Here is a 22,537-nt window from a genome sequence, read left to right as displayed (position 1 = left end):
TCCTTTTCCATTTGGCCCTGTTCTGTCCCAACATATAGTCAATAATTTGTTACCTCATTAATGGATCTATCCTTTTCTTTTTATAACTACTTCCTTATGCTACCCATGAAATCTACCTGGAGCTCTGAGGTGTCTGATTTTCCCTGGCTGACTCTTTAGTTTTTCCTACTTCTCCAGGCTCAGCAGGGAGCTGCTGGAAGGGGAAGAGCCTGAAGTCTTGCAGGACTCACTGGATAGATGTTATTCGACTCCTTCCAGTTATCTTGAACTGCCTGACTCATGCCAGCCCTACAGAAGTGCCTTTTACTCATTGGAGGAACAGCATGTTGGCTTGGCTCTTTACGTGGACAGTAGGTTCCTTACTATGAAGGTGATAAGGCTCCACCTGGTCTTCCAGATAGGGGTCATATTCCTGCACTGAGCAGCCCTTACTGAGCTGAGAGATGCTGCCACAGGCAGGACCTATAGGCACAGGTAGGTTTGAGTGAAACTCTAGTTCCAGTTGGAAGCCCAGACATAGGATGGATCAGTGGGCATGGCTCTATTTCTATTCTCAGACCATGCAGCGGCAACCTGTGCTCAATCTGAAAACATTGGACCCAAGTTAGGTGTGACACATTCACATAACTATGCAGCACATGCCGGGAGTGATCTGTCAGACATTCTAATTTGAACCACATCTCTCTGGGTAGCTACAAAGTTCCTCAGGGATTTCATTTTGTAGGCAAGTCTCTGAGCTTCTATACCTGCTCAAGGTCAGTGTCATCTTTGTGTACAGCTCATGCAAAGGTGTTACCCTGGTTTTAATTAACCTAACCCCATTCTTTGTATCTTCAATGTCTGCTTTTTTAACTGATGTGTCTGTTACCTTTTGTTTTGGTTTTGGAAGCAGGACTGAGCCTTGTCACTTTTTGATGCCATGAATAACCAATGTTTTTTTATAGAACCAAATACTTATTTTTGACTCAAGGGTTTGTTGATTTTCTCCCTCATTGTAATTTCAGTGTCTAAAATCCTCACCTTTGTGAACAAGCTGAGTATTTGATGAGACAGGGCTGAATACTGAAGTTTTTTTTTCCAGAAATTATTTTGGGTGTTTGCTTTGAATCAGACACCGCAGAGCCCCAGCTAGATTTCATGGGTAGCATAAGGAAGTGGTTACAAAAGAAAAAAGATAGATCCATTAATGAGGTAACAAATTATTGCCTTTATGTAGGAATAGACCACGACTGGGTAGTAAATGATGAAAGAGAAATACAGAGAGAGAGAGAAAGAGAGACAGACAAAGAGAGTTTAGTGAATTGTCCAGGTGACACACTGATGAGGGAGTTAAAGGACACTCTGAGTTAGTGGCCTCAGGACACACAGTGAACAGTGATCATGAAAAGAGTGGGCTCAATAATTTTCCATAAAATGTGCTCAAGTTTCCCTGCAGTCACCATGAGAATACAGCTTTTGAGGTATGGTCAACATTCACTAGGTTAGTAAATGATAAGGGTAGGAAAAAATGGAAACCTAAACATTTGCTGCAATGAAAAGCAACAGCAATATTAGTAGGAGTAATTCAGGCTTGTTTGACAAGATGAAATCATTATTTTCAGCATGTTCTGTTTTCCCTGGACTTAGCGTCTCCAGGTGTCAACACCAAATTAACTGTCCACAATTTCTCAGACTCACCTGGGACATATTGCCTCTCGATCCTCCTTTTTCACTTGATCACACTGATGTCCTGCAAATAAATTCAGATGGGGCCTCTTACATTAAGCAGTTCCTCCTTGCACACAGAAACAATCCTCTGTCCAATCCTAACACAGGGACATCAGTCTTCTCAGTGTGAGAACAGGAGACTTTGAGAGAAATATACCAGGAGGCCTGAGGTCAAGTCTTGAGAGAACTGACTTGGTTCCTTTCATGAGCCTTGGGCAAAATTCCCCTGTTTTGGAACGTTATCTTCCCAATGTGCTCTGTCCTAGGTGTGTGTACACAAATGAGCAATTTTGCCCCCCAATAGATTGTAGGCAAATAGTTGTAACACCTCGTAGGAGAGATACTTCAATATCAAGCTTTCTCTCATCAAATACCCAGAATTTGATAGTTTGCAAGATTGTGGACACTGAGATTTGATGAAGGGGTGCAATGTACCAGCTGTTGAGTCAAAATTAGTCTTGGTTCTACACAGAAGCGTCAGCTATTATGGCTTTTGTGAGTGAAAAGTCGGCTGTTTATGTAGCAAACATACCAGCAAGAAGACGGACAGATGAGCTAAAACAAGCCAACTTAGAAGACACAGAAAATGGGGATAAATTCAGTGAAACCTGGGTCACATCTTCCACTGAGAGGTAGACAAGGGTGACACCGGTCTTGGGCAGGTAGAGAACCGCACAGACATGCTTTGGGAACAAAACTCATAAGGAACTTTGTAGCTGGCAAGAGACATTTAATTCAGATGAGCTGATCTGACAGACAACTACTGGGCATGTGCTGCACAGCTTGGTGTGAGTTTGCCACACCTGCCTTGAGTTCAATGTCCTGACAGTCAGTCCAGGGTGCCATGGGTATGGCCTGAGACTAGGAAAACAGCAAAGCTCACTGACCCACCCCATGCCTGTGCTTCAGACTCAACTCCAGAGTGATTGAAATCTACATTGATATGTAGGTTCAGCCCACAGTGATGGCAACTCTCAGCACAATCAGGGGAGCAAGGCCCAAAGATTATGGGGTCCACCTGGGACATGAACTGGAGCTTTATCACCTTCACAATGGAGTACTCACTGCCTATGTCAAGAGCCAAGTTGACTTGCTGTTCCTCTAATGAGGGAAAGGTGCTCCTGTAAGACTGGTACGAGGCAGACATGTCAGGAGGAATTGAGAGAGTCAAATAACCTTCATTCCAGGACTCCTGGGGGGCTTCCTCCTCTTCAGACTCCTGCAGATTCCTGATGAGCCAGGCAGGACAGGGATGACAGAAGATTAAACCAACAAAGATTAGACAACAAAGCCTTTCAACTGATCCAATGGGAAACAGAATCGATTGGTCACAAAAAGTAAAGGCATTTTTCCTTCAAGAGAAAAAAAGCTATCCTTCTAAATGCAGGATGGAAAGTGACTGTCTTGGGGAGAGATCAAAAACATGCAGGTCATGCTTAGTGCATTTGCCACAATGAGCCACTGCAGAGCACCCAGACTCTCCCTGTAAACTACCATCATGACTTGCAGCACAGAGAACTGACACAGGGCTTCAACTACTTTGCATAAATTATGTTGAATTTTACATGCGTCATTCAAGTGAACAGAGCTCTTGAGGCAGTGCAGACATACAGCTTGTGTATTAAGGGCCTCTTTTTTCCAATATTTTGATATAACATGTTTTTTTTCTTAATTTCTTTTCTTGCACAAATACTAGCAAACATACTAACAACAAATGGGCAGAAAGCATATATGCATCTCTCCCTGGATTTAAACACGTGGGAGAGAACAGGCGACACCAAGAAATCCCTGTTTGGCTAGTTCACCTGGCTCATCTGATTGCAGGTTCCTATCTTGAGAGGACTACAAAATTAAAGCCAGTACAAGTGCCATGAATAGCCCACAACAGTGTTAATAAGGACAATTTGTAGCTGGGTGAATGGAAGAAATAGTTCTATTCATCACTTCGTCGTTTTCCCTGGATCTGCAGTCTCCAAGTGTCACTATTGAAGTAACAGCCCACAATTCCACAGCATTACCTGGGAGACACTGGCCCTTCTTCCTCTTCCTCATGATCACTTTGATTTTCTGTAAATAAATTCAGAGGAGCAGGTCACATTAAGCAAATCACACTTCACATATGACCAAATCAGTGTCCAGTCATAGCACAAGGACATAAATATTCTCAGTGCAAGAATATGGATTCTGACAGGAATGTTCTAGGGTGCCCTAGATTAAGTCTGGTGTGAAGTAGATGAGCCTCCTTTCCAGACCCACAGGCCAAAATCTCCCTCTATGGGTAGACCATAATGCCATATTCCCTGCCTGAGTCTATGCAAGTTAAACAAATTTTTTTCCCAAAAAAATCTCCAAAAATTGGTCAAGCTACTTTCTGAGAGTGTTGCTGCAATACTGACTTATCTCACCAGATAACATGGTCGTTGAATGTTTAAAGGCATCTATATATGAGACTGGACTGATGGATGAATTCTAACAACTCTGTCTTAAAAAATAATCTGCGATTTGGGAGGCCAAGGTGGATGGATCACTTGAGGCCAGGAGTTCGAGACCAGCCTGGCCAACATGGTGAAACCTTGTCTCTACTAAAAATATAAAAATTAGCCAGGCATGGTGGTGTGCACTTCTGGTCCCAGCTACTCAGGAGGCTGAGGCAGGAAAATCGCTTGAACCCAGGAGGCAGAGGTTGCAGTGAGCCGAGACTGCCACTGAACTCCAGCCTGGGTGACAGAGTGAGACTCTGTCTCAAAAAAAAAAAAAAAATCTGTGGTGCTACAAAGAAACATTGGCCATGATGGGGTGGAGAACTCAGGCCCAGCCTTGCTCTATGGAGACATATCAGCAAGGTAAAGAATAAATGTTTCCATCCTGGTTTCAAGGTGACTGTGCAGCTAAGCAAGCTGATTTTTTTTTTCTTTTTTTTTTTTTGAGACGGAGTCTCGCTCTGTCGCCCAGGCTGGAGTGCAGTGGCCGGATCTCAGCTCACTGCAAGCTCCTGCCTCCCGGGTTGACGCCATTCTCCTGCCTCAGCCTCCCGAGTAGCTGGGACTACAGGCGCCCGCCATCTCGCCCGGCTAGTTTTTTTTTTTTTTTTTTGTATTTTTTAGTAGAGATGGGGTTTCACCGTGTTAGCCAGGATGGTCTCGATCTCCTGACCTCGTGATCCACCCGTCTCGGCCTCCCAAAGTGCTGGGATTACAGGCTTGAGTCACCGCGCCCGGCCGCAAGCGGATTTAAAGGAGATCAAGACTGAAGCTGAGAGCAGTAAAACTGGGGGAACAATATCTCCAAATACAAAGGCAAGGCTGCCAGTTTCCTTAAAAAGGCATAAAAACTCCATGGACTTTGTTCAGGGACAGATGACATAATGACAGATGATGAGAGATATTGGATCCAAGCTAGAAGGCTTGATAGATACCTCCTGTATACCTCCTGGACAAAGGTGACTATGAGTTTGTCCCAATTGCCTGGGGTCCATGACACTGGGGACAGGGAGACAGGGCTGAGAAGGAGAGGAAAACTCCCTAAACCACCTGACATCTGTGTTTAGTACCCCATCCTAATTTCTGATTCAAACCAATTTGTTTGTATAGAGCTCTTTTTCAGAGTTGATCTTCCTCAGCCTAGACAGAGGTATGAGGGGCAGAGAATATAGAGTCTACCTGGGAGAATGTGTAGAGCATCCTCCCATTCATCATGAGAGGATTCACTGTCTACAACCAGTGCAGAGTCGACTTTGTCTTCCTCAAATGTGATTTTGGTGTTCCTGTGAGGCTGGTTGGAGTCAGAAGGGCCGTGGCTATTTGAACAAGTGACGGCACATTCCTCCAGTGAGTCCTCAGGGACTTCCTTTTCTTCAGCCTTCAGCACCTCCCTGATGAGCCAGCGGGGAGATGACAAAAGATTAAACACAGAGAGATTGGACCCTCAATTGGACCCAGGGAGTCCTAGCCAGTTTTGACAGAGGTATAAGAGAATTGTCCCAGAAAGCAAACAGGTGGCTCCCTGTAAGAGGGAACAGGCACTCCTCCTTTCTCTGCAAGAGATTGTGGATGCCATGGGAGCCAAAGAGGAAGGGAGCAGCTGGTGTTCATTGCACTGGGAAGATAGGAGCTGAGGAGCACGGAGGCTCAGCTATCGCTGTGTGTGCAGGCATGACACACACAGAGATACACACATGAAGAACCATACAGCTGCTACACCGTGTGCCAAAACTGGGTTGCATTTAAATACTGTGACCAAAGGAATACAGGCTCTTGAGCCACTGTAGGCCCTTCTGGGTCTTTTTTAAAAAATAATATTGTGAAATGTACAATTTTTTTCTAGGTACTTCTCTTGATGTTTACAGTTTCTAGAAATTTCCTAAATAATTCCTCTGCTTTTTACCTCTTTACTATTTTTTTGAGACACATTCTCACTCTGTCACCCAGGCTGGTGTGCAGTGGCATGATCTCGGCTCACCGCAACCTCCGCCTCCTGGATTCAAGCGATTCTCCTGCCTCAGCCTCCCATGTAGCTGGGAATACAGGTGTCCCCCACCACACCTGGCTAATTTTTGTATTTTTAGTAGAGATGAGATTTTGCCATGTTGGCCAGGCTGGTCTCAAACTGCTGACCTCAGGTGATCCACCCACCTTGGCCTCCCAAAGTGCTGGGATTACAGGTGTGAGCCACCGTGCCTGGCCCACCTCTTTACTATTTATCTTTCTTAACAAGAACCTGAAGACAATCATGTAGAAAGCAGCTTTGCATCTCCTCCTGGTTTTCATTATAGGAGAGAACTGTTCTCCTCTGTGAGTGCAGGAAGTCCCTAGGGCTGGTGACTTCATCCAGGGTCATGCTTACAAGGCCCATGAAGACAATGGACCAGGCCTATTTCCTTGTTGGGTGAGCATATGAAATCAGTGCACTCTGCAGCTTTCTTATCCTGCATCTGAAATCTGTGACTACCTTCAACTCCTTCGTATTCTAAGACCTTTTCCATGGGTTATCCACCCACTACCCGCTCCTGATTGTTCAGTGTAAGCTGGGGACTGGTGACTCTTGTACTTTATGAATCTCCTCATCTTTATCATTTCCACTATCACCTTCATCATTCTCCGCAAACAAATACAGAAGTTTCCATTTAGATATTCCTCACTTCACACTCTGCAAGCACAGTGAGCCCTATGTGCACAGAGACATGAACATCTATGCAAGGGTCAGCATTGAACTGAAAGCTCTCATGTTTTATCTTTAATAAAATGCCCTGGCATGGTTTCCTGATCCATCAGGCAATGCATTTCTGATCTGGAGGGTCACCATCAAGCTGTGGCCAAATATTGAAAAGATGTTTTGCTCCACATATCACTGGAGGCTTGTCCAGCATCTTTCTGGACTTTGGCAGCTGTCTCCCCCATCCTGCCACAGATCTGATTCCCAGGCACAGGCTCGGTGTCCTGTCACAGCTCTCACATTTAGAATCTATTTCTTTCTCTTAGGGGAGAACAACCAACCTTATCCCACCTTTCTTCATGCATTGGGAGACTCACAAGCCCTCCAAGTTGGCTTCTGTTGTGTTATTCAGGGACATTCTCTCCATGGGCAGTGCTCCAGTCTGAAGCACTTCCTACCACCAAATGCCCCCACATCAAGTGCCTTCTGCAACACCACACGGTGAGGGGCTTCATCTCATTTTGAAAGGTAATCATAATTGTTCCCATACTTGAATGCTGTATCTACCATTGAAGAGACAATTTGACCCCTTTGCAGGTTTAGACAAAGAAATCCAGAAAGGATAAATCAATCACTCACCCACAGTTACTAAGGACATTGCTGAAGATACAGCCTGGGAACCTTCATTCTTAGTCCTGGACTCTTTTTACTCCAACAACTTGCCTTCTGTCATAGCCTCCTTCCTGTCCTTTAAAACTGAATGGGTATGACCTCTTGCTCCAAAGACATGACTATCAAGGAGGAGGAGACATTTGCAATACTGTGACCTCTAACCCCATGGACTTCTTACCTCTGTTCCTACCCAGGAAGTCCTGGTCATGTCATGGCCATATATGTTTAATGGAAAGAAACACTGCCGACATAACTGTCATTGTGAAAGTATGGAGGTGTAGAGTCTCTCATAAGCCTGGGCTTTGTGTCATCAGGGCCTGTGGTCACCTTACCTGGGCTGAGCTTGTGGACAAGGTGCTCTGCCAGCCTGCTCTCAGAGGTCCTGCCCCTGGGAGTTGTCAGAATCATCAGGAGTGAGAAGGACCTTGAGATGCTGATTCAGTGAGAGGAAGGCATCTCTCCCTTCCTGTAACATGTCCTGTAACTGGGCCAGCTCTCAGGTCTGAGCGTGAACAGAGACTTTATGTTGCCTAAGGTGGAATAGTAGAGAAAATTTAACAGCGGAAAGGGATAAGTGAACCATTCTAATATTGCAACAAAGGAGCCCTCCATGCAGAAAGTCAGTACATGTTAAGGGAAATGCCTGTGGCAAAGGAAAGGAAAATATTTTTTTTAATTTAAAAACAGGTCTTCTCCTCTGCAACAGAGAAAGAGAGCTCCAGGAAGATTTTTCAGCATTCCATTCATCTTTTTCTTCTGTAACCAAATGAGTTCCAAAAGCATTTTCCTTCAATTTCTCATTTTGGTTGTGGACATTTTCATGTTAAAATACACATAGTGCAGTATTCAGTGACTGGACACAAAGCTGTGCACAGAAATGTGGCCAGGTACAACTGGAAAGATGAAAAAAGAAAAGAATGACAAGGTCGAGAAGGCAATATTGGTTGAACAAATGAGAAGCCCAAGTCAGTCAGGAGGTCATTCTGACTAAGAGTAAATGCAGTGGTGATTGCACAGCATTTTGAGTATACTAACTGCTGCTGGGTAGTTCACTTTCCTTTGGTTAATTTTGTGTTATGCAAATTTCACCTCAACAATTACTTGTTTGAAAAAGAGAAAACGAGGCAACCCATAACTTACTATTATTGTTCTCTGTTTTATAAGTATTTGTGTGACATGTGCCTGCCATGGCAATTCCTGCCCTTCCCCTGGCCCAGCTTAGCTCTTACTTCTCCCCGCTGAGCTGCTGTACCGAGATTCACAGACCTGCCCACCTGCCTGCCCCCACCGGGCCCCCTCAGCTGAGCTCCTCCGCTTGCCTGAGCTTCTCTGCCAGCTTCTCCTCCTTGAACTTCAGTTCATCCCTCAGCATAGATTTTATCAGGTCTTTGCACTCTTCATATTCTAAGACAGACACGCCTGCCTCAGTGGAAGGCTGGATATGCTGCTGTGGTCACTGCCTACAGGGCAGGAGCCAGGTCCATCCCAAGGACAAAACTGTCCCCAGTTCCAGGCTGTAGGCAGGGATTTCCACATCTTTACTCTTCAGCCTCCCGACTTTCTGGCATCTGATACTCCCCACTTAGACATAGGAAAAAAGAAGCTCAGGGGCACATGAAGCAACTTGACAAGATGATTCACCTGGAAGGAGGCAAGGTCAGAATTCACAGCCCCTGAGGTCTGACTCTGAATCATGGGACGCTTTCCCAAGCCTTGCAGCCTCTCCTGCACTGGGGAATGAAGCAGTGATTTTCTGTACAGCTAGGAAGGCTTCTAGGACTATGAGACTGCGAAAGGAAAATATCCTGGGCCCCCAAAATCACTAAGGAAAACTCAAGCTGGGAACTGCTTAGGGCAAACCTGCCTCCCATTCTATTCAGTCACTCCTCTGCTCACTGAGATAGATACATATCTGATTTGCCTCCTTTGGAAAGGCTAATCACATACTCAAAATAATGTAACCATTTGTGTGTCACCTATCTGTGACCTGGAAGCTCCCTTCCCTGGTAGCTCCCTCTCCACTTTGAGTTTTCCTGCCTTTGCTTCAAGTTTTCCTGTCTTTCCAGACAGAACCAATTTACCTCTTACATATATTGATTCATGTCTCACGTCTCCCAATGTATGAAACTAAGCTATGCCCCGACCACCTTGGGCACATGTTGTCAGGTCTTCCTGAGGCTATGTCCTGGCGCATCCTTAACCTTGGGAAAATAAACCTTCCAAATTAACTGAGACCTGTCTCAGATTTGTTGGGTTCACATTTTGGTAACTACCACTGGGGGATTCTGAGTAGAGATGCCCCTGACCTTTGACAAATGTGTCAGTGCTTGGTACCAGCATGAACTAACTTTATGGCTCAAGCCAATAGGACAATTTGCTGAGGCCTGAGAGCACCCCCTCCAGAGAATCCTTGATCTACCCAAATTTGGTCGAGATCTTAAATTTATTTTACTGTACAACTCTTTTTTTTTCTGGAGTTTTGCTTGCTGTCAACAGGAAGGCAAGTTTTCCTGCTTCCATGACAATGGAATGCAGGTAACTCCTTTATGAAGTTCAAGCTCACTTCTTCCAACAGGGAAGATGAGTTGTTTTTCCTGCTTCTAGGATGCTGGAGAGCAGTATACAGCCTGAGACCAATCACTAGGTAAGAAACTGGTTTGGGATTGTATCTTGCAATTTCCTTTTAAACGACTAAAATAAGCATTTAACCAGCTGGTGTTAATTTCTGCTTACACTTAGAGTGCTCAGAAATCATATAATTTGGGTCTTCCTGCCTTTGCTTCAAGTTGTCCCGCCTTTCCAGACTGAACAAATGTACTTCTTACATACATTAATTGACGTCTCGTGACCACCTTGGGCACCGTCAGGTCTTCCTGAGGCTGTGTCCCGGGTGCATCCTCAACCTTGGCAAAATAAACTTTCTAAATTAACTGAGACAGCCGGGCGCGGTGGCTCACGCCTGTAATCCCAGCTCTCAGGGAGGCAGAGGCGGGAGGATAGCTTGAGCCCAGGAGTTCGAGACCTGCCTGGGTAATACAGCGAGACCCCGTTCTCCACAAAAAGGAAAAAAAAAAAAAGACAAAAAAAAAATAAATTAACTGAGACCTGTCTCAGATTTTCTGTGTTCACAGGATTGATTTTTTTTTTTTAACTGGGAATTTTAAGCACCAATATGTTCAAGATTTTAAAAATCATATCTGGATATAATTGCATAAAATATGAGGCATAAGACCATAAGGCCATGAAGGAAGCATGCCCAAATACTAATCAAATTTCTGTTAAGTTAGAAACAGTAGAATGAAGAACTAATAGTGTTTACTCTGTGCCAACAACTGTTCCAGGAGGTTTACAAGCAATAGGTGGTGTAATTCATTGCAGCAATTTACCGAGGTAGGTATCATTATAACACCCATGAACAGATGAGGAAACTGAGGCACAGAGAAGACGAGCAACTTGGATGGAGCCCAGGAAACTGACCCAAGGTTCCTGCTTCACACACTGCTACCTCCACAAAGTCTTGGGAGCTCTCTTTTTCCCTCTTTAGAAATAAGAGCCTGGGCCAGGTGCCATGGCTCACGCCTGTAATCCAAGCACTTTGGGAGGCCGAGGCGGGTGGATCACCTGATGTCAGAAGTTCGAGAGCAGCCTGACCAACATGGAGAAACCCCATCTCTACTAAAAATTCAAAAATTAACTGGGTATGATAGCGCATGCCTGTAATCTCAGCTGCTTCGGAGGCTGAGGCAGGAGAATCGCTTGAACCCGGGAGGCAGAGGTTGTGGTGAGTTGAGATTGGGCCATTGCACTCCAATCTGGGCAACAAAAACAAAACTCCATCTCAAAAAAAAAAAAAAAAAAAAGAGAAATAACAGCCTGTGCCCCAGGAAGCAGGACTTTCCTCTCACCAGGGTACTTCTTGCTCTTGATGCTGTCACTTACGGATACCACAATTTCTATTAGGTGCAGACTGCTCTTTAAGCTACTTGGAGTTGGTACTGTGTGCTATCACCACGTTTCCACCACGGTTCTCAGCATGGAACTTTGCCTATCAGGCCTCAACAGCCTGAATTGAATGGAAATTCATTAGTCCCAGATACGTAAAGCCACAGATTAGATGCTATTTGTCTGCAGGATCTTATATGGTACAGAGAGAATTCTCGTAAACACAATTTAGCCTCTTGCTGAGAAAAACAGGTGGTTCTGTTCCTATGTCAGACACCAATAACTGGTATTTTAACTTTAGTTCCACCCCACACCAAATTACAAACATGGAAAAGCTGCTGAACACTTTGTGTCTCTGTTTTCCATCTTTAAGAAAATGAGGTTAAAATACCCTCTTCTTTTTTCCTAGAAGCATGGAAAGGATGAAATTAATTTTGATTAAGAGAGCATTTCACCTCTCAGGGAGAAGATGGGTAATCATTCATCATTTTTGATATAGTGAACCTATAGAACTTACTGTACTTCTTCAGCTGGTTGGCCAGGGAGTAGGTAGTAGTTTGAGGTATAAGAAATTTCTCTTTGAGGTCTCAGAACTGCTGTTTGCTCTCTGCCAGCTGTAAGCGCAATTCTTGGTTGATTTCTAGGATGTTCGTCTCTGCCCTTTCACTCGACAAAAGGCTGGCAGAAACAGTCACGCTGACATTTGTGCCAGAAGAGGTAGAGCCAGGGACTAGGGAGAAGAAACTCAAACACATAATGGGTTGAAAACTGGTGAAATCAAATAGGTTTGATCAGGACTGAGGGATGACAATAACTGGAATTGTTATCTTACCGCTGAGAAAATCTTGATCACTCCCCACAGCACTTTAGAGTCCTTAACCACAAAAACAGGGTCTAAGATGCCAGACATTTGAGCCAAAGGCACTGCCTGTAGCTCAGACTCTGACAAGAGTGAGGCAGATAGTGCCAGGTAATGGCCTGCAGTTGCAATAACAGAATTAGAAGGTGGGAATGTCATGGAATCTTAGGAGCCGTGCATTACAGTTGCCCAGGCTTTGCTGAAACACAAGGCCCCTTGGTCTTACCTGAGGGTCACCACTGAGGGGGACCATTTGTTCAGCAGTCATTCTCAGTATTTGTGTACTTTTGTGACAATGCCACAGACCCATCTCTTTCCCAACACATCTAAGCATATTCCTCATTGTTCGTTTCTTGTGTGTACCAGTCAGAAACAGTTTCCCAACGAGTTATATTTTCTTAATGGTAGTCATGAAGTCACCACACCTTCTCTTTCAATTAAAACAGATCTGAAGGCTTTTCCACAAGTGAAAGATATCAAACTGTTAGACTGCCGTGATATTCTCAGGGTCTTCTGCATTTTTTTTCTGTATCTACTGAAAAGTGAATGAATAATTCATTTTTTAAAAATGTTTTCTTTCCTGTCTCAGTATTCTTCTTGCTGCATCTCTTTGTTAGGTTGATTTCTATTCTCTTACTGGATCGGAATTTTGGCTTTCCATTGCACTTAAGACAAGTTTGACATCATTATCTTCAAAGTTTTTTTTCTATGCGTGGGTTGATTTGTTTTCTAATGTCAGTGAACACTACATTTTATACTTGTCACTTATCGATGTCATTCTAGTTCCACAAGAGCTCTTTTCAAGGTATCAAGTAATCCAAATTATTTATACATATATCTCCTGAAAACATGTGTGACCATCTATCATGGGAAGTTTTGTAAACCTGATACTATTTTGTTGTTTTCATTCAGTTTTCCCATATAATGAACAGAACAGGGTTGTGAGCAGTTCTTATGGAACATCGTTTGACATATATATTTTTTCTGAGTTTGTCTAACACCATTGAAGTGTGGTTGCATTCCACTAACAGAACATGGCAAGATCAAGGGGGCAAGACACGGTTAGGGCTGGTTGGTGGTCCTCAGTGTTTCTGTGCAGTAGAAGGTGAGTTTGAGGTGAGAGGAACGAGTAGGAGAGAGTAATCCCCTGAACCACCTACTCACTTTCTCAGCTTTTATCCCCACCTGGGTTTTGTGAGCCCGGGACTGGGGAGATAGTCCCATAGCCCAGGTCTCCTAAGTTTGGCTGCTGGACTTGAGTGATTTGAGGGTGCAATGAGTGTGACCCTGGGCTACTCAGCATTCATGTGGAAGTGAAGGACAGAGGACTGGGTCAATCTCATTTGAAAGCATACCTCTCAGCAGTCCCCAACGTCCTGCAACTACGCTGTGTAAGGACATTGCTTTGAAATGTATCAATGTAAATAAATTTATTTTCTGGTGTCTATGAGACCTGACATTATATGGCAGGAAAAAAATTTGTTAAATTTCTTTATTTTAAAAATGGTGAAGGCCGGGTGCAATGGCTTACGCCTGTAATTCCAGCACTTTGGGAGGCCGAGGCAGGTGGATCACCTGAGGTCAGGAGTTCAAGACCAGCCTGGCTAACACGGAGAAACCCCATATCTACTAAAAAAAAAAAAAAAAAAAAAAATACAAAATTAGCCAGGCATGGTGGTGCATGCCTGTAATCCCAGCTACTTGGGAGGATGAGGCAGGAGAATTGCTTGAACCCGGGAGGAGGTGGTTACAGTGAGCTGAGATTGTACCACTGCACTTCAGCCTGGCAACAAGATATGTTCTTACTTCCCTTAAGTTAGCGGTGATGTCTTAGGACAGGAAGGAATGCTTTCCATTTTTAGAAGGTCTTTTCTTCGTGTCTTAATGCCTCTGGACAACTGTCCTGAAAGAAATTGCTAAATTTCTGATCTTATGTTAGATAGCTAGAATAGATTTATAAGACTTCCTTACTTTCCCATGTCTGCTGAAGTGTGATTACTTAGCAGTATGATTCCTTTTCTTATAAGCTGAGCAGCTTAGGAAAGATTGGCCATGTTGCTGTGCAAAAAGAGGTAAACTTAATTTCTACTCAAAGCATGCTTGAATTTGAAACTAGGGCTTCCACTCTTCCAGAGTTGGACTGTCACTGCCTCAGGCATGTGCCCCGAAGGGCTTCTGTCTCTGCTTTACTCAGGATAAAGTTTAAATAGAGCCCAGCAAGCCAGGTCTCCTTTACTTCTAGGTTCCCCCAACACTTTCTCCTCTGCTTTAGGGACTGCACTGAAAATATTCTTGTTCTGCTGTTGTGTTTTGGCTTTGGAATGATGTGATGCAGCTCAATGGGTCCTACCCCCAAGTTGACCAGAGTAAGAAACACCTGGGAAAGTCAGTGCAAATACAAGTTCATTGTCCTTCTGGCACGAATTTTTTTTTTTTTTTTATTATACTTTAAGTTCTAGGGTACATGTGCATAACGTGCAGGTTTGTTACATATGTATATTTGTGCCATGTTGGTGTGCTGCACCCATCAACTCGTCAGCACCCATCAATTCATCATTTATATCATGTATAACTCCCCAATGCAATCCCTCCCCCCTCCCCCCTCCCCATGATAGGCCCCGGTGTGTGATGTTCCCCTTCCCGAGTCCAAGTGATCTCATTGTTCAGTTCCCACCTATGAGTGAGAACATGCGGTGTTTGGTTTTCTCTTCTTATGATAGTTTGCTAAGAATGATGGTTTCCAGCTGCATCCATGTCCCTACAAAGGATCTGGCACGAATTTTGATTCTGTGGGCTCAGGTGGGGCCTGGAATGTGTTTAACATGACTTAGATGTGCAGTCAGTTTGGGGACCCACTGATACCATCAACCTTACAGTTTATGGGATGATTCTTTCTGTTTTGCTGATGAAAAAACCAAGGCACAGAGAGTCTGTAACTTGCCCAAGTTCCCCTTGCTGTAAGCCCTGGAGTCAGATCTCAAGTAGAGCACCCTCTTCCCCATCCCCTTCCCACATTTTCCAATTCAGTTGTGGCAGTTCTTTCCAAGTAGATGTTTCTCTTCCCTATACTTTATTTCTACAAACAACAACAACAACACCTTTTTGAATTTAATTTGCTTCATTTGATACATTCCATCACAGCATGCTGTCAGCATCATATTCTGGTCACTTACTATTAATGCAAGATGCTTTTTTTTGAGATAGGCTCTCTTTCTGTCACTAAGACTGGAGTGCAGTGCTGATTACAGCCAACTACAACCTCAAACTCCTAGGATCAAGTGATCATCTTGCCTCAGCTTTCCAAGGAGCTGGAACTGTAGGCACACATCACCATTCCTGGCTAATTTTTAAAAAATTTTTATAGAGATGAAATCTTGCGGCCAGGCGCAGTGGCTCAAGCCTGTAATCCCAGCACTTTGGGAAGGCCGAGACGGGCAGATCACGTAGTCAGGAGATCGAGACATCCTGACTAACACGGTGAAACCCCGTCTCTACTAAAAAATACAAGAAACTAGGTGGGCGAGGTGGTGGGCGCCTGTAGTCCCAGGTACTCGGGAGGCTGAGGCAGGAGAATGGCATAAACCCGGGAGGCGGAGCTTGCAGTGAGCTGAGATCCGGCCACTACACTCCAACCTGGGCGACAGAGCGAGACTCCGTTTCAAAAAAAAAAAAAAGAAATCTTGCTATGTTGGTCAGGGTGGTCTAGAACTCCTGGCCTCAAGCGATCCTCTCACCTAGGCCTCCAAAAGGGCTGGGATTACAAGAGTAAGCCATTGAGCCTGGCCCTGAGATGATTTTTTTTTTTTTTTTCATGAAAATACAGGGCATGGAGGTGTGGAAAGACACCTCACTTTATTATTGTTGTTATTATTATTTCTAAAGTATAATTCATAAATCACAAAATTCACAATTTTTAAGCATACCATTCAGTGTCTTTTACTATTTTCCAAAGGTTTTGCAACCTTCACCACCATCTAATTTTAGAATATTTTCATAATGCCAAAAGCATGCCTGTACTTCCTGCCAGTCACTCTCAAATTCTCCCCTTTTTGCAGTCCCTGACAACCACTAATCTACTTTATCTCCCTATGGATATACTTGTTATGGACATTTCCTGTATATGGAATAATACAACATGGCCTTTTGCACATGCGTCTTTTACTTAGCTCACTATTCTCAAGGTTCATTCTCGTTACAGCTTACATCGGTACTTCAATCCTTTTTATGGCCAAATAATATTCCATTATATAGTTATACCACATTTTGTTTATCCATCAACTAATGGTCAGTTGGGATGTTTCCACTTTTTAACTATTATGAATAATGCTGCTATAAATGTTTTTGTACATGTTTTTGAGTGAACATCTGTTTGTAATATTTTTGGTTGTATGAGTGCAATTGCTGCATCGTAAGTCACTTTATGTTTAACTATTTGAGGAACTGACAGACTGTTTTCCAACCTCAGTGGCTATGCCATTTTACGTTTCCACTAGTAATGTATGAGAATTCCATTTTCTCCATAACTTTTCAAACATATGTTGCCTTTTTTTTTTAAGCAACACTAGTGGGTGCGAAGTGGTATCCCATTTTGGTTTAAATCTATATTTTCCTAATGATGAAAAAATTGAACATATTTGCAGGAGCTTGTTGGCCCTTCATATGTACCCTTTAGAGAAATGTCTATTCAATACTTTTTTCTCATTGTTAAATGTGGTTGTTTGTCTTTTATTGCTGTTTTATGAATTATTTATACACTCTACATACTAGACCCTTGTCAGATACATGACTTGCAAATAGTTCCCCATTATGTGAATCATCTTTTCACTTCAATGACAGAGTCCTTTGAAGCACGAAATTTTTAAATTTTAATTAAGTCCATTTATCTATTTTCAGGTTGCTTGTCCCTATTTAAGAAATGTCTGATCCAGAGTCACAAAGATTTTATACTTATGTTTTCTTCAAGACATCACTTTTGGAATGAAAACTTTCCTGGGTTTTAGTGGAGGATGGATATTGTTTATTTATGCCTCCTGTTCATTACAATATTTTTCCTGATCGGTATTCATAAGTCCACCACCCCTCCATGGAGCATCCCATGACCTGTAACAGAGCTCTGGGGACTGGTATCCTTCCACTAATTTTGATGCTGGTGAGAGCCCTGGTCATATATTTCAGCCTGAGCTTAACCCAACCCAGTTGCATCTATAGCTCAGGGACATTAGAGTTGAAGTCAAGAGCCACTCTGAGAATGCTTGGCAGCCTGTGCTGCTCTGAGACTGGAGTGGGCTTTCTCAGTTCATTCCAGACAGAAGAGACCACAGGGGTTGGACCCAGTCAAGACTTTCATCTCTGGTGTTAGAAAGTAGATCCGCTGCAGGGTTTGGGGAAGGTTATTTAATGCAAACTAGATCCTCTCTAATTATTTATACCACATGTGTGACTTCTTTCTAGAAACAATGGAAGAATATTTATGTTAGAACATTTTGTCTATTCTTTGTCAATTGTTGTTTGTCTACAATTTTAAAGGAGATAAAGGAAAGCTCAGTGTAACTATATTCTTAGCACTTAATTAGGGTTTATGTCCACTGCAATGTGATCATATTTAATTTTATAAACTATCTTATTACGTAGATATTATCTGGCTCCTGGTGAGAAAACAAACTCAGACAGATTAGAAAATTTCTCTAGGTCACAAATCTAGTAAGAGGAGGAGTAGGAATTAGAAGCCAGTTCCTTTTGGCCTTCAAAGCTGAACTTGTATCATTAGATCAAACTGAATGACAGTACTTTTACAGGAATTGGCCTCAGAGTTTGTGGTTCTACATTGATTTTCCCAAGGCAACAGTGTGTCATTTTTTTTTCTTTCTTTCTTTCTTTTTTTTTTTTTTTTTTTGAGACAGAGTCTCGCTCTGTCGCCCAGGCTGGAGTGCAATGGCGCAATCTCGGCTCACTGCAAGCTCCGCCTCCCGGGTTCATGCCATTCTCCCGCCTCAGCCTCCGAGTAGCTGGGACTACAGGCGCCGGCCACCACGCCCGGCTGATTTTTTGTGTTTTTAGTAGAGATGGGGTTGTCATTTTAATATTATTTCAAACTTTTAAATTTCAAACCTTTTTAAAAATTATACATTTTTTTGTTTGTTCTGTTCCATTGCTTTTGGTTTCTTCTCAATGGATCCCTATTATTTATATGCTGAATATTTGTTACTCATCTTTTGTCACTTTTCACTTTTTCTTGAGTGTCTGCTAAGACACTTATATTAACAGTTCTTCACTGAGGTGTAATTTGCATAGAGTAAAATTCAAAAAACATAAGGGCACAGCTTAATAAATTTTAATGTAATTATGCATTGTATAGTAACACCCAGATCAAGATAGGGAACATTTTCCCCTATGTCAAAAAGTTCTGATGTGCTTTTGCCAGTCAATACTCATCCCCCAAATGAAGAATACAATCTGAATTTTGTCACTGTCTTAGTTCCTTTGTGTTGTTAGAAAGGAATACCGGAGACTGGGTAATTTGTAAAGAAAAGAGGTGCATTTAACTCATAGTTCCGCAGGTTGCACAACAAGCATGACACCAACATCTGCTCTTAATGAGGGCATAAGACTGCTTCCACTCATGGCAGAAGGTGAAAGAGAACCAGTGTGTGCAGAGATCATATGGTGAGAGAGGAAGAAAAAGAGAGGGAGGAAAGGTGCAAGGCTCTTTTTAATAACCAGTTCTTGCAGGAACTAAGAGAGTGAGTTCACTCACTACCTTCTCCCAGGGTGGCGATTAATCTATTCATGAGGGATCCACCCGCACGACCCGAACACCACCCATTAAGCCCCACCTCCAACACTGGGGATCAAATTTTAACATGAGATTTGGGGGGGACCAATATCTAAACTACAGTAGCCACCATAAATGAATTTTTTTTATTCTTGTGCTTTATAAAAATGGGATCATTTAGTATGTTCTCTTGTTTTGACTTATCTTACTCAGGTGGTTATATATGCTGCTAATTTATTTGATTGTGTTTTTCTCTCATTTTATATTGTTTTGGCCAAGTAATATCCTATTTATTGTAGGATTATCACACAACTTGATATCATTTTTCTTTTTTCTTTTTTTTTTTTTTTTTTTGAGACAGGGCCTCACCCTGTGGCCCAGGCTGGAGTGCAATGGTGTGATCTCGGCTCACTACAACCTCCGCCCCCCAGATTCAAGTGATTCTCCTGCCTCAGCCTCCCAAGTAGCTGGGATTACAGGCATGCACCTCCACATCCAGGTAATTTTCATATTTTTACTAGAGACGGGGTTTCACCATGTTGGCCAGGCTGGTCTCGAACTCCTGACCTCGTGATCAACCCATCTGGGCCTCCCAAAGTGCTGGGTTTACAGGCATGAGCCACTGCGCCCAGCTTGCTATCGTTTTTCTAATGGTAGACAGGTTTACTTGCTGACTATTATGCATAAGTAACTATGAATATTCTCGTATAATTCTTTCTGTGAAGATACATACACATTTCTCCTGGGTATGTGTAGCTAGGGATGGAATTGCTTGGTGAAAGGGTAAAAGCTGACACAAAGTTTTGGGAAGTACTTGTATTATTTTACATTTTTATGAAAAATATAAGCTATTTCCTGTTGCTCTACATTCTAACCCACTTAATATTTTCAGTCTTTTAAATTTTGGCCATTCTACCAGGTGTGTAGTGACATCTTATTTTGGTTTTCACATGCCTATTGGTCATTTAGATATATTTTTATGTAAAGGATCTTTTCAAATTTTTCTGCTCATTGATATACTGAGTTGTTTGTCATTTTCTTTGTGATCTATAGTTTTTTATATATTTTGAATGAGTCCATTTCAAATGAATGAGTCCATATATGTGTATGTGTGTGTGTATATATATATATCAAATAATTATTCCTGGTTTACAGATAGCTTTTAACTTGTTAAACAATAACCTGTAATAAGCAGAAGCTTTTTGAAAATAAAGAACAATTTAATTTATTTTTCATTGTGATGAGTGCTACAGTATCTGGTATAAGAAATATTTTCCTATGTCAAGTTCACAAAAATATTTTCTATTTTTCTTTTACAAGATTTCTAATTTTAACTTTCACATCTTAAATTTAATGTATTGTGGAAAGTGGTTGTTAATATTAATTTTTTTTTTTTTTTTTTTTTTGAGACGGAGTCTCACTCTATCGCCCAGGCTGGAGAGCAGTGGCGCAATCTTGGCTCACTGCAAACTCCGCCTCCCAGGTTCATGCCATTCTCCTGCCTCAGCCTCCTGAGTAGCTGGGACTACAGGCGCCCGCCACCAAGCCCGGCTAATATTAAAATTTTAAAGCAACAAATATTATTTTACTGAAAAACTTTTTTATTGAAAAGTCTTTCATTTCCTCAATTCAGGGCATTAGGGTACTTGTTTTTAAAAAATTTAAATAACTGTACATATGTGGGCATATTGTTTGAAACTGTATTCTTTTACATTGATATATTTATGTATACTTACACCAGTAGTATAATTTTGAATCATTGTAGCTTTAAAATGAGTTTTTAAATTTAGCAGAATAAGTCCTCCAATTTATTGCTTTTTTAAGACTGGCTTGCCTGTTCTAGATTCTTTGATTTTTAAATACATTTGGAAATTAGCTTTTAAATTTCTCTAAAAACTCCTGCTAAAGTTATTAATCAGAATTATGTTGAGGTAATAGCCTAACAAAATGGAGTCTTCCAATCCATGCACATTATATATATATATTTAATTTCTGTCACCAATACCCTTTAGAGGCTTTGTATCTGCTTCAATGTATGTATTCTTAAGGATGTAATGATTTTGGATACTAATTTCTATTCTGTTTTATTGAATTTCATTTTCTAGCTGCTAATTGCTAGTATGGAAAAAATAAGATTATGAAATCCACTTTATAAAGGTATAATTTAGGTACAACAGGCTGCACCACTTTAAAATGTGTAATTCAATGCATGTTTACAAATGTATACACTAATGGAACTACTGCCACAATCAAGATTTAGGAATTTCTCTATATTTTCCTGTGCCCCAAAGTTTCTTGTACCCCTTTGCAGTTCATCCATCTTTCAACCCTCAGGCCCAAGGAGCCACTGTCACTTTAGGTCAGTTTGAAGTTTTGACCATTTTCTATAAGTGAAATTATACCTGTGTTCTTTTGTGTCTGCCTTCTTTCATGCATCATCTTAATTTTAAAATTTATCCAAATGAGTATCTGCATCAATAAATAATTCCTTATAATTCCTGAGTAGTATTCTTTTGTGTGGCTTTACCATGTTTGTTTATACATTCACTTGTTATTAGACATTTGTGTCATGCCATGTTTGAGCTGTTATGAATAAAGTATAATGAGCATCCACATACAGAATATAGTGCAAACATAGTGTGTAAATTCCTAGGAATGGAATGACTGTCCAACTGACTTGTATATGTTTAACCTTATAAGAAACTGTTAGCCAGATTTTCAAAGGAGTTGTACTACTTTTTATTCCCACAAGTATAAGACTTTTAAGTGCTTTATATCCTGACCAACATGTGGTGTTTTAAATGTTTTGAATTTTAGCCACTCTCATGGATACATAATGGTATCTCATCCTTGTACTGATTGATCTTTCTGATGACTAAAGAGCTGAGCATCTTTTCATGTGCTAATTGACCATTCATGTATCTTCTTTTCTGAAGTATTTATTCAAGTCTTTGGAGAAAACTGTTTTTATAGTGCTGTTTATCTTATCAAACTCCATTATATATATATATATACTCCAAAAATCCTTTGTTGGAGATAAATATGATATCTCCTATATTGTGGCTTCTTTTTATGTTCCATTAATGCTCCCTATTTTGGACATAAAGATAAATAATCTTCAAAAAGGTGATTTTAACATGTACATATATAAATTCATGCCTAAGAATCGTTTATTAGGCATATACGTAAGGATCTATTTCTGGATTCTCTCTTCTCTTCCATTGATGTATGTTCTATTTTTTTCAACAATACACATGACATTGATTTCCACAGCTGTATAGTAATTCTAGAAACATGTAGTGAATTCATTCACCATTGTGTTTTTATAATATTGCTCTTTTATTATTCTTGGTCATTGACATTTCCATATAAATGGTAGAGTCAACTTATAAATTTCTACCAAAATGCCTGTTGGAAATTTTACTAGAATTACT

General features: G+C 41.6%; 1 pseudogene; it reads right to left on the bottom strand.

Annotated features, from left to right (window-relative positions):
* Positions 1–307: 307 nt before the first annotated feature.
* Positions 308–13,732, bottom strand: LOC104678681 (annotated as a pseudogene).
* Between the last annotated feature and the right edge of the window lie 8,805 nt (positions 13,733–22,537).

The sequence above is a fragment of the Rhinopithecus roxellana genome, chromosome 8 (assembly GCF_007565055.1).
Source record: "Rhinopithecus roxellana isolate Shanxi Qingling chromosome 8, ASM756505v1, whole genome shotgun sequence".
Classification (NCBI taxonomy): domain Eukaryota; kingdom Metazoa; phylum Chordata; class Mammalia; order Primates; family Cercopithecidae; genus Rhinopithecus; species Rhinopithecus roxellana.
This window is presented reverse-complemented; position numbering and strand designations above follow the sequence as displayed.